Genomic DNA, 13,560 nt, shown 5'->3' with positions numbered 1-13,560 from the left:
AGTATCAAAAAATTAAGAAAATTGCAACTGAAAACAAATCTCACAAAGAAGTGACAAACTGTTGCTGTGAAATGGTTTACTCAATTCTCACAGTATAAGAAAAAAATTTCTAGGCACTAAGGAAATTGAAGGAGTTAGTACTGACTTCTTACATTGTTGTATTGGCTTCTTAAAATTGGAAGACCAGGGATCAGACCAGTAAAAGAAACCATAAGAAAATCGCTATAAACTTTTGTTAAGAAGAAAAACTGTTGGACATGTGTGGTGTTCTTTTCTCTTCTTTACAATAATATAAAAATGGTTCTTCTCTGGGAGAGAGAGCAGGTTTTTCGGGGAGGTTTTCTGGAGGCAGCCTTAGTATCAGTTAAGAGTAAATAATCACCCAAAACGCAGCCAGATGATAAAAGTTCAGTTCTTTTCTTGCCTCCAATATAGCCCGGTTAGCTTAGAGACCTATCTCTCTGCTTGGTTCCAAGAGCTCCCTCTGAATGTCTCCAAATCCAAAGGTTTGTCCTTCAGTCCAGCCATCCAAGTAGAAAATGGAATGGATCTCTCTTGCAGCTCTTGCAGCTTTGTCCTTTGCTTCTGCCTCTGCTTTCTTCAGCCTCCAGCCAACATAAAGATGGAATGAATCTCTTGTCTCTTTCACTTGGGGCTCTGCTAGCTTTCTGGCGAGTCTTTCAGACCAGCTTGGTCTCACTGGGGGAAGTGCAGGAGCCCAGCCATCATAGTGGTGTGAGATGAAGATGAATCTGGTTGCGTTTCCAAGAGAGTGCTTCTCCTCAACTGAACTGATGCTCTCTCAAGAGAGAATTGAACTCTCTTCTGCCACCAGCCAGCCAAGTGGAAAAAATGGAATGAATCTCTCTTCACTGGGCTTATATATGACTCTTCTGAGAGAATGGGATTATGGGTTTTCTCCCATAGTGCTCTCTGGCCCTAAGAGCTTCAAGAGAGGTGTGAATTCAGATATCTCATACTAAACCCTGAAATCTCCCAAAGGTGTGAACTCCAATGAGTAAAGGTGTGAACACAAGCATTATATCAATTACATTGAGTTAACGCTAGGATTCTAACATCTCCCTTGAGTTATTACCTTGTTTCATGTTGAGTTAACACTAGGATTCCAACAGACATGGGCAAGATAAGATAAAGATTATAATACTAAACAATGGGGAAAGATGTTTTATTTATACAACTTGCTTTTTTCATCCAATGTGATGACCGTGTATTTAAAATCAGCCAGAGTCAGGAATTCAGGTTAAGGGAAAAATCTTCAATCTTTATTGAAGTGAAGAGGTGAAAAAAAGATTGCGATAGCAATATGGGCAAGAAGGATTGCCATAGCAATATGGGCAGCTGCGATAGGAAACCAGCTAGCAGAGGGAGTTCTGAGCTGAAGGGCCATCGCAATGGCAATGCAAGCAGTCTCTCCTTCCCCTTCCTTTTCCACTCCCCTGCCTCCACCCACCAAAATCGTCATTTCCTATACAACACATCAGAACTTGCACAAAGAGTGGGCCGGGGCCATTCTTTCTCCAAGCTTATATATTAATAGAGTATGGTCCAATTACTATTTAGCCTCATGTGCTTGGGACCTCAGTGCATCAACTCGAGCCTCAGCCCATTACAATCCAAGTATGTCAAAACTGTTATCTTCACAAAAATGACAGATGAGCCTTTAAGATCTAGGTATCTTCCCCAGACTATAAAACTTTCACCCCCAAAAAAAATGTTTATTTTTTTATTTACATTATTTAATTATTATTTATTTATTTAATATTACTCAGTTCCATTAAAATCTACTGATATCATTTAATTCTACTGAACTTCTCTTCATTGAAGAAATAATGAACTTTGATAAATATGTTGATATTCTGAGATACTAAATTCTAAAGGAATCATGGACATTTCTCATTGGTGATGGAATACTGAAACAGTATCTTGTACTGTATCTTATGTCAAGAAACATTAAGAGATTTAACCAAGATGTAGAGATAAACATATTTTAATATCATGAAATTTTACTGATTTAAACTTCATTGAAAGCTCACTAACTATAATCAAGTATAAAATTGAAAACATGGAAAATTTGTCAAAAGTATGCTTGTATGTTTCATGTATAACATGGTATGGTCAAATGATAAATAATTTAAAATTGTATCAAAATCTTGTGAACTTATTGTAGTATCATGTAAAACAAAAGTATTGAGTATCCTGATTTTTTAAGATGTAAAATGTAGTAAAGTTTATGGTATGTCAATACATTTATTTTATTTAGTACCAAGTAATTTATATGTGACTGCATTGGATATGGTCTGATGTTAAGCTTTTCATTGCCAAATATGGGCATATTCATTATTCAAATACATATATATGAAGTTCCTACTATGTGCAAAATACTGTATTGCATTGGGGGAAGAAAGAAAGGAAGGAAGAAAGAAAGAAGGAGGGAGGGAGGGAGGGAAGGAGAGAAGGAAGAAGAAAGGGAAGGAGGAAGAAAGGAAGGAAGGGAGAGAGGAGAGAGAGACAGAGGGAGGGAGGGAAAGAGGAAAAGAGGATGGAAGGGAGGGGAAACAAAGAGAGAGAGAGAGAGAGAGAGAGAGAGAGAGAGAGAGAGAGAGAGAGAGAGAGGTGGGGGGAGGGGAAGAGAGGAGAGGAGAGGAGAAAGAGGACATAAAAGAGAAGAAAAAAGAAAGGAAGGAAGAGAGAGAGAGATATGAAGGAGGGAGAGAAGAAGGAAGAAAGGGAGGGAGGGAGGGAAGAAGGAAGGAAAGAAGGGAGAAAGGAGAAACAGTTCCAGATCTTAGAATGGTCAGAATAAATGAGGGGAAAGAATAAGATGGGAAGACCTAAATAGAAAGCAGTTCTTAAAAAAAACAAACAGTAGTTTTAATGTACTAGAGAATTAATAGAATTAACAATATAACATAGATAATAACTACTTTGTTCAGTCTTGAGTACAACATTTCAAGACAGTTTTAGACTATCTGTAGACATGCAGAAGGTAATCAGAATAGAGAAGGTAATGAATTCTTATGCTACATGAAGATCAATTCAATGTATTGAGATGATTTTTGTCTGAAGATGAGAAGACTTGAGGAAGAAATGAGATCCATTTTCAAATATTGAAGGGTGATCATGTGGGAGAGGAATTTCATTTTCTTTCCTGTTTAGTCCCAGAAGGCAGGAGTAGGAACAATATGTGGAAAATGTAGAAAGGAACATTTCAGTTTGCTCTCAGGAAAATTCTCCCAACAATATAAGCTATTCAGAGTGGGAATGGGCTGTCTTGGGAATTAAAGTCTGTCTTCCCCAGAAGATGTCAAATAGAGGTGAGATGATCTCAAGTATATATTGTAAAGGGAATTCTTTCTGGTTGAACTAGACAGTGTTTGAAGTTCATTCTAGCTCCAAAAAAGGATTGTGCAATTATCTTGTTTCTTCCTTACATTCTAGTATATGACATAGTAATAAATATTTGTTGAATGAATGTGAAACAAATATTATATTGGCATACCTCAGAGCCTGTATTCTCCAAATTGTTTATTTCTTTTGTTTAAGCTTTTTATTGTACTTAATTTGTGTGTGAACTAGATTGTATAAAACATGAAGGCAGGGACTGTATTGTTTTTCATCTTTACATCCCTCATATCTAACATAAATAGCAGACACTACTAAAGAATTTTTAAAAATAACCTACTAATGTTGTATATTTCATAGTCTTCTTTTGTTTAGAAATAGCAGTTTTATGATCATTCTTATGCATTTTAACTTTATTCCAGCTATTGTAGTTTCAAGGCATACTTTAAGTACTGATTTTGTTTTCCTAAAATAAGCAAAAAAATAGGAAACACCTCAAGGCAGACAAATTCATTGCTGAAAATTGCTGCTGACTCATTTGCCCTCTTGTAGATGAGCCCTTCTTTACCAGTGCCATAATTATAGCCACTGCATAGCTCTTTTATTCTTCTCTCTTGACTTGTTCTATTCTCTCATACTGTTGGGCAGTTGCTCAGGGATATTGCTCTCAGAGGGTTTTCATTAGATAGGATGTCCTCCACTGGAAATAGAGAATTTTTTAAATGTTCCTTTCTCCATACATAATTATGCCCTCAAATCTCCCTCCCACCCTTTACTTTATGCTAAGTGTACTATTAAAAAAATTTTTTTCTTTGGAAACTAGCTAAGCTAAAGACATTAGTGAACTCTTAATTATACATATTAATAGAGAGGAACAGAGATTTAAAAAAAATCTAATCCCCAAGCCCATAAATTAATGTTTGAATACATGACTTAATTGCTAACAGATTTTTCCTCCCAATTACATTTTTTAGGCTAATACTTAAGTATGTTTCAAACATTTGTGGAACAGCATGAAGGGAATGCCAGACTTTGAGTCTGGAACTTTAAATCTGCTACTGAGAAGCTATGTTATCTTAGGTAAGTCCTTCAACTTCTCTGAATGTCCATTTCCTCTTTCTCATCTGCTTATGAGAGGGTCTGACTAGCTGATCAGATATTTTACATTTATATAAGGCTTCATAGATTTAAAATGATTCTCAAGTCTTTAGGCTACAAAATAATAGAAGCCAGTGGGGAGAATTAAGTGGCTTTGGAATCAAAAAGACCTATTTCAATGACTGCCCATTATTTGTTTTCCAGAGTAAGTCACTGGACTCTTAGTGCTTCCAATAGCTCTCTAAAACTACACACTGCAGAACTGGGTATGCAAGAGAATTACTTCCTCATGTGGAATTCCCTTCACCAATAAAATCATGAATTAAGGCTCTCAAAATGATCAAAAGGGTCAGTTAGTTTGGTGCAACATATTCCTCACCCTCATTTTATATATGACCTTCAGAAAACTGAAATGAATTGTCCTCGAACATACAGCTATTTGTCGTGACTTTAGGATTTGAACCTGAGCATTCTAACTGAACCCAGGATTTGTGGTATAGCCTGATGAAGTATAAAGGATACTGATTTTGGACTTAAAGGATCTGACTATGACTTTGTGCAAGTCACTCTATTTTTTCATCTATAAAATGAGAGGATTGGACTAAATGGCTTCTAAGTTCCTTCTAGTTGTTTTTTTTTTTTTAAATCATGATATGATTAACCATTTTATTTCTTTTATTGATTCTCATAGCAATGTTATGAAGTGTCAGGCTAGATAGTATAATTCCCATTTTACAGATGAAGAAACAGAAACATAGAGAGATTAATTTTCACGGTTTCTAGTTACATGGCTTATAAGTAGAAGAGTCAGACCTTGAACCCAGTTCTTCTGGAATCCCAAATCCAATGTTCTTTCCCTCAAATCTTATCACATCTACATTATGAGGAATGAATTGTGAGCACTAGGAGATCAAACACTCCTCACCATGACCTCCTTTCAAGTAAGCCAGGTTGGCAATCACTAGACTTAGTCTCATGAGGAAGCAGAAATGACTCAGCTATGAGGGACAGATTTAGAGGACTCAGAAGATTTTTTTCCCTTGTTGACTGTTTACTGAAATCACACTTTTGGAGCATATTTATTTCTAACTGGGTATTGATCCTCATATAAATGTAAATACCCTTGTGAAGGGTTATGCTTTAAGATAGGGGTTATTAATCTGGGGTCTGTGAACTTGGATGATGAAACAATCACTTTAATTTCAATAAAACCAATACTTAAAATATTATTCTAAGAAGAGATTTATAGGCTTCAGCAGACTATCAAAGAGATCTATGATAAAAAAATAAAGAATATATGCTTTAAGTCATCATTCTTTCCCCTAGATAGACTACATCAGATTCAAAGATCCTTCCAGTTCTAATGTACTGTGCTTATGCCTGACCTTTATTCTTCATAGGAAATGAGTTTTATAACTATTCTCAAGAAAAATGGTCAGAAGGAGAGAACATGAGCACCTGAAGTAATAGGGAAGCAACAGAGAAAAGGAAGGGGGATATAGAATTCAGATGTGATTCCAAACTTTTCTTTTTTCTGAAGGCCTTCTCCATATTTCCCTGAGTACATGAAATGGCTGAAGATGACACTATCCAAGAACAGTGCTTGTGTTCCTTTGAGAAGCCTGTAGTCCTATCATGTTTGATGGAGTTGCCTGGGTCCCTAGATTTGCTGTGATTCTGGGAGAATGGGTTTGAATTTTCCAAGCCTTTTATTGCCACACCTGACCGTACGTCTGTGTGTATATGTGCATGTGCCTTTTGCTCACTTTCCCTGGCTCGTCTCCTCTTTTAAGGATATTAAAAGATGGTAAATCTCAGTTGAAAATTTGAGAGCCTATAGATTTTATTCTTTTTGTGATGAAGGACATGACCATTTATAAGCTCCAAGCCTTTCAGAGGTGGTGGGAGAAGCCCTCTTTTCAGTGTCCCTGCATTTAACAACTTGTCAAAATCTCTCTGACCTCCAATCTGTGATTTAGAAATGGGAGCAGGGGAGACTCTCTTTTTCCAGTCAATCATTAAAAAAAACAAACCCCAAACCTATCACAGTGTATAAGCAATGGATGATAGCCTATCATATGTAGTCCTCTTCCTCTTTGTACCTGTCTTTGGGGAGTATGTGAAAGGTGAGGGGAGGGCTAAGGCTGTCAATTGTTAGGTGAAAACAATTTTTGAATCTATTTCTAACTGTGAAATGTGTCAGCTGGGGAGCGTGTAATCTCTTCTTTTACAACTCTGTGTGTGTGCCATTTAAGATAATAATGAAAGACACACAAAGAGGAGGGGGAGAGAGGGGACTTTGTTTTCCATTCCCAGTGCCTAATGAGAAATGGAAAAAAAGCTTTCCTTTTCCTAATTTTTCAATCCAAGGTCCTCCCTCACCTTCCTTTCTTTCTCTCCTACCTACATTTTGCTCTAAAAGAAACTCTGCAGTATAATTATTTCATTTAGAAGATATAGAAAATGTTCATCTAATTTTCTTTGAGACATCTTTGAGACACCCCCGATACAATAGCCATCATAATTAACATTATGCACTGTATTATCGGAAAGCCTTGACTACAGGATTGTTGATGGACCCTGTCATCTAAAGTTATCTTGGTACCATAGCTTGCATAAATGGATATAATTCAGTGAAAAGAGTTTGGGTTCTAGGATGAGTGGGTCTAGCTTCAAATTTCATCTCTAGTGTTTACTGTCTATGTAGTCTTGGACAAGTCAATTAAACAATCTGTTTCATTTTCCTCATTTGTAAAATGAAGGATTTGGCTTAAATAGCCTATCATGTCCATTCAAGCTCTAGATCTGTGATCCGATCAAGGATGGAAAAGTTTATTGCCAAAAGATTAACTGAGAGGCTATATTTCCTTCACAAGAATGATTTTTAAAAAACACATGATCTGTGATTTCATAGATATAATAAATTCTACCTGTATATTTATCACTATAAATGAATGTCCATTCAATGACCTACTCTTGGAAAGTTGCCTGAGAGAATGGATCCAGAGTCATATAGACAGTAAGTGCCAGAGATAGAATTTGAACTCAAGTCTTCTTGACTCAGAGGCCAACTATCTATTCACTATTCTACCCCGACTCTTTGCCAGAACAAACCATTAAGCCCTATAAAAGGTATGGAGCAGAGGTTGTCTGGTTGGACAGACTCTAAAGTAATATTAGTGATAAAAGTCATACTTCACAATTTTATAGAATTTGTAGAACTTATACTTTTGAAAGTTACACTTTCACATTTATTATTTCATTCCAGCCTTATAACCCTGAGAAACCAGAAGGATAGGTATTGTTATTTCCATTTGACCAACAAAATGAAATCTCAAGAAAATATACCATCTTGCCTATGATCATACAACCTGGTGTCAAGTAACCAAATAACTTCTCCTGACTCCCTGCCCAATGTTCTTTTTATACTATCAAGCAGATACATTAAAGACATTTCAACATTGGCTTACGAAAAATGTAATCAGGAAGGGAAAAATCTGTTAGAAATTACCTAGCATATTACAAACATTAATATACTTTTTGGTATTATTCATTTTTGGACCATTAGTTTTCTCCATTAATAAATATAATTAAGAATTCATTAATTAGTACTGAGAAAGCCAGGACTAGAAGCTAATTTTCCTGACACTGAGTCCATTTATGTTTTTATTACATCATTATTGAGGTCCTTAAAACTACTCTTGTTGGGGTAAGAAAAGTAGTGCCTGGACAAGGTAAGCATTTAATAAATAGTAATTGATTAATTGAGAACAGAGGGGATCTAGGCACTATCCCAAAGGGAGGAAGATGCACAGATGGGACATCCATGATTTCATCTCTTTAGCAAATTTCTCCAAACCTCAAACAAGCATTTATTTATCACTTACAAGTTATAATGCACTATACTAATAACTGGGATTAGAAAAATGAGATGCACAAATACAGAAACACATACACACAGAGAGAGAGATTCTGCCCCCAACTGACATTCTATGAGGAGAGGTGGGTGGGTGGAATGACACATTTAAATAGGTAACTATATTATATTTACACAATAATTTGAGGAAGAATGGAGAGAACATTAGCAAAATGCAGATCTATAAATTTCCCATAGATGAAGGCATCTAAGCTGATTCTTGAATAAAACTGCTTATTCTCAGAGGTGGAGATGAGATGCTCAATGAATTTCATTCTAAGAAGCCATCCTGTACAAAGGCAGGGGCAAGAGATGATGGAATGCTAAATTTAAGGAATAGCAAACAGGTCAGCTTGGCTGCAACTTAGAATGAGACAAATGGTGAAATTACTTAAATGCCGAAATGAGGAGTTAATATTTATCCAAGAAAGTTATCCTGAAGGTTATACAAATATGAAAAAGAAAATTAGTTCTTGCCCTCAAGAAGTTTATAATCTAAGGGGGGGAACACAATACACAAAAGAAAGCTAAGAGAGGAGAGGTTCTAACTTTGGGGACATAGGGGACATAATGCTTGAGAAAACATAGGTCCAAAATTAGTACAGCTGGGGACGAAATTAAATGTCTCCTGTCTCCCCTACTTAACTGGAGATTTCTGAGTTCATGACTCCACCCTCTATTCAAAGGAGTAGAAGGTACTGATGAGGTATGAGCTGGGTTTTGTTCATTATTCTGGAAGAGGACCAAAATAACATCACTATGTTGGAGTCAAGATACAGTGTGTCCAACTGTGGCTGGTTAGATCAATACAATGTTGGAAAACCTTACCACAGATTGGGTACAAATAGTCCACGTGAATATTTAGAGTGGATATGTCTCTAAATTTGCAAATCTTACATTTCTTTTGAGCTATTGCAGTTCTGCTTTGCTAATAGAATATAACTCCTAATTTGATACAGACATGCAAGCAGTCCTTTACCAGTGTCTCCCATGTCATACAATCAATTCTAAAGTTCTTTGTAAAGATGAGGCATGAGTACCATAGGCTGATTGGTTCTTGCAAGATGATGAGATTTTCCAATGATGAATTTACTGAGAGCATGATAGAGAAGTCAATGAAATCTGAAATGGGCAAGCTGTGAAGGAAATGAGGTGATGTCTGAGGACAAGATGAAAGCTCACCTGTCTGTCAGAGACCCAAGGAGTTCTAGCACTGCAGTCTACTTTTCTAGGGGGAAGGATATGGAGATAATGGCCCAATAGCAGATGACATAGTTTGGAGATATCCAGGAAGCTTATAAATGCCCTTCCTAAAATGACCCTAGCCAAAGGAAAAAAGGAAATAAAGCCAATATAGCATGATTTATACTTGATGAAATCATGTTGACTTTTTGTGACAACTGCTTTTTTTCTAGTTCATTAACTATTCTTTAATAATATGTTCTGGAATCTTCCTATGAAGAGAAGTAAAAGTCAGTGACCTATAGCAACCTTTAAAAAAAAATCAAGATGATCATTGCCCTTCTTCTATCATTTGGAACCTCTTCCATTCTCCAGATGTTTTAACCTTAAGAGTACTTCATTAGTCACATATTCTTTCTGTATCCTAAGATGCAGATCATTTCAACCTAGTGATCTGAATCCAATCAAGAGCTAGGATTCTATCCCCTTTTAAAATACCAACACTCCTATACAGCAGAGTAACCCAATCAATAAGCACATACTAAGCATTTACTGGGTGCTTAGCCAGTACTAGGGACAAAGATCCAAAGATAAAAATTAAAATTCCTGCTCTTGTGGAGCTTCCATTGGGCTGATAGAAATCAACATGTAAGTATAAACTAAATAAAAAATAAATACCTAGCACTTTCAGGGAAGTCGGAATAATAGTGTTAGAACATTCAGGAAGGGCTTCATAAAGGTGGTGGCACTTGAGTTGAGCCTACAAGCTAGAGTTTTAAATGGACAAAAGTTGAGAAAACTTTTCAGATATGGGAAACAGCCTGTGCAAAATGATAGATGTAGGAAATGAAATGTAGTATGTAAGGAACTGTAAGTAGACCAGACTAGTGAAAATATGAAGTGCATGATGAAGATTTATGTGAAATCAGTTCAAAACATTAGCCTCAAGGATTTGTGAAAGGGTTTTTTAAACAGAATTTTAAGCAAAGAGAGATGAGTATTTTGTTAATAAGTAGATAGTGAATTTTCTTGAGGAGGGAAGTGAGATGGTTAGACCTATCAAAATTTTGGCAGTTGTGTGCATGATGGATTAGAGAAGGATGAGATGATGCAGGAAGACCAAGTATGAGGGTATTGCAACAGTCAAAGTGAGAGGTGATAAAAGCCTGAATTGACCATCTGGAGAAAGAAGAGATCTAATTGATTGGATATATAGGGTAAGAAAGAATGAAAAAATCAAGATAATTACAATGTTGTAAATTTGGGTTACTAGAAGGATGGAGTGCCTTTGAAAGGAAGAAGGAATTTTGTAAAGTAGAAAATTGGGAGAAGTTAATGATTATTAAAGCTGGGAGAAGTTAAAATATGTAGCAGGTGATTTGGGGTTGGAGTTCAAGAGAAACATGTAGATTTAGGAGTCACATGCATAAAGATGTTAATTGGAGACATAGGGCTTGATGAAATCAAAAAGATAAGAATGTAGATAGAAAAGAGAGTCCAAGGGAGAGTTCAGAGGCATACTCAAGCAAAGAAGATGGGACGTGGATGATGATCCAGCAAAAAAAAAAAAAAAAAACTGAAAAATATCAATCAGTAGGAAGAGCAGTGTCCTAAATACTTTGAGAAGAGAGAGAGAGAGATTCAGTAGAAGAGGGTGGTCAATAGTGTCAATTGTGGCAGAGTGGTTTAGTAGGATGAGAAATGAGACAAAGTTATTGAGTTTAGCATTTAAGAGATTGTTAGAGAGAGAGAGCAGTTTCAGACAAGTGGTATGTCCAGAGAACAGATTATAAGGGGTTGAGAAAGGAGTGGGATATTTGGAAGTGGATTGGGAAAATATAGACAGCTTCTTCTAGGAATATGGGAGTTAAAGGAAAGAATTAGCAAGTTTAAGTGAAGACATTTTGTTTTGTTTTAAGGATGAAGGAGTAGGAGTATGTTTGTAGAATTAAGAAAGAAACCAGTAGATCAAAAGAGATTGAAAACTAGAGAGAGATGAGATGATTGAAGGGTCAAGTTCTTGAAAAATTTGAAAAGGAATGGAATAAAAGGCTGACTTAGAAGGATTGATTGTTTCAAGATGGACAATTACCTCTTCCTGTAAGACTGAAGAAAAGGAGGAGAAAATTGGGATGAAAGGGGTTGAAATAATTGATTATATAGAATTGAGAAGAAGGAATTCACAGTAAGAAATTTTGGAATTGAAACTGTGGGAAGTGTTGTATAGAAGCCAATCCAGGAGACATAGAAGAATGGCTATGCCTCAGGAAGGGCACAATCCAGATTAAATAAGTCATTTACTAGTGAAATTTGTATCTGGTGTTTTCCAGTTTCTACCCCTTCACCATTCTTTTCAGCTGCTTTCTTTTTACCCCCATTGGAGTCTTCCTACAGTTGCCCAGATGTTGTTCCTGAATCTTTCTCTGCAGTACCCACTTAGGATTGCCCTCTAGATATTGTTCCTATCTTAGAACTCTCTTTCCTTATTGAATTGCTCCAAACTCCAAGAGTTCAATGGAGGGAAAAAACACATTCAATTCTGGTAGAACAGAGAAGACTTCTTGATGTAAATGGCATTTAGAGAGGCAATGTAGTCTGTTTTAAAAAGAACATGGGCTTGAAATTAGAAGGATTCATTTCTAATCCTCGCTCTGACATTAGCTATGTGACTCTAGACAATTCCTGTAATCTCTGAACTTCAATTTCCATAAAATTGGAACAACAATGCTTTCATTACTGTTGTGATCAAAATGCTTTGTAAGCTGTAAAGCACAATAGAAATGTGAGTTATTATTACTTAATAATAATATTTGAAGGAGTAAAATACTAATAAATGGGAATGGGAGGGCATGAGAAGGGAAAACATTCTAGAAAACAATCAATAAATATTTATTAAGCAACTATTATGTGCCAAGCATTGTACTAAGTACTGGGGTACAAAAAGAGGGAATGGATAATCCCTACTTTTAAGGAGTTTACAATTTAACAGGAGAGAAAACATGCAAACAAATATATACTCTGCAATCTAGATACAGAATAAATAGAAAATAATTAAGAAAGAGGAAGCATTAGAGTCAAGAGGTATCAGAAAAGACTTTCTATAGGCTGTGAGATTTTAGTTGACACTTACAGGAAATTAGAGAAGTCAATAGTTAGATAATAGGAGGAAGAACTTTCCACACATGGAGAACAGGCAGAGAGAATGCCCAGAACTGAAAGATGAAATGTCTTATTTGTGGGACAGCTAAGAGAACAGTATCACTCAATGGAAGAGTAAATATTGGGGAGTAAGGTTTAAGAAGACCCAAAAAATAGGATGGGACTAGGTTATGAAAAACTTGGAATGCCAAGCACAGCTTTTGTATCTGCTCTTGGAGATGATAGGAAGCCACTGGAGTTTATTAAGTAGTATGATCCAAAGCTCAGAGAAGGAAAGGAATGAGAAAAGTTGGGAGAAAGTCAAGTAGTATAATTTTGGTGCCAAATAGGTTCAGAGCTTTCATGTTGGAATACTGTAACAAATAACATTAAAATGTAGATTAGTGCCATGTTGTGTTGAGTCTTGAGTGTCAAAGTGGAGAGTTTAGGTTTTTATTTGGTAGGTATTGTTGTTTGAATAGCCAAGACATACAATAAATAAAGCAAAGTTATAGAAGAGCCAAATGAAAAAGAAAGCTTAGACATAAATTGCCAGTGTCCTTGGGCAGATGTTTCAGGGACTCTCATGGGCAAGTGGCAGCATGGGGCAGCTAAATGGTGCCATGGATAGAGCACCAGCACCAGGAGGATCCAAATTTAAATTGAACCTTTGACACTTATTAGCAGTGTGACCCCATTTGCCTTTTCTCTTGATCTATAAAAATAAGCTAAAGAAAAAAATTATAAGCCATTTCAGTATCTATGCCAAAATAGCCCCAAATGGGGTCACTTAGTGTTAGACATGACTGAAACAACTTGACACCAAGAAAGTGGCAGCATAGTATAGCAGATAGAGTCAGCCT

Source organism: Antechinus flavipes, chromosome 1 (genome assembly GCF_016432865.1).
Source record: "Antechinus flavipes isolate AdamAnt ecotype Samford, QLD, Australia chromosome 1, AdamAnt_v2, whole genome shotgun sequence".
Lineage (NCBI taxonomy): Eukaryota > Metazoa > Chordata > Mammalia > Dasyuromorphia > Dasyuridae > Antechinus > Antechinus flavipes.
This window is presented reverse-complemented; position numbering follows the sequence as displayed.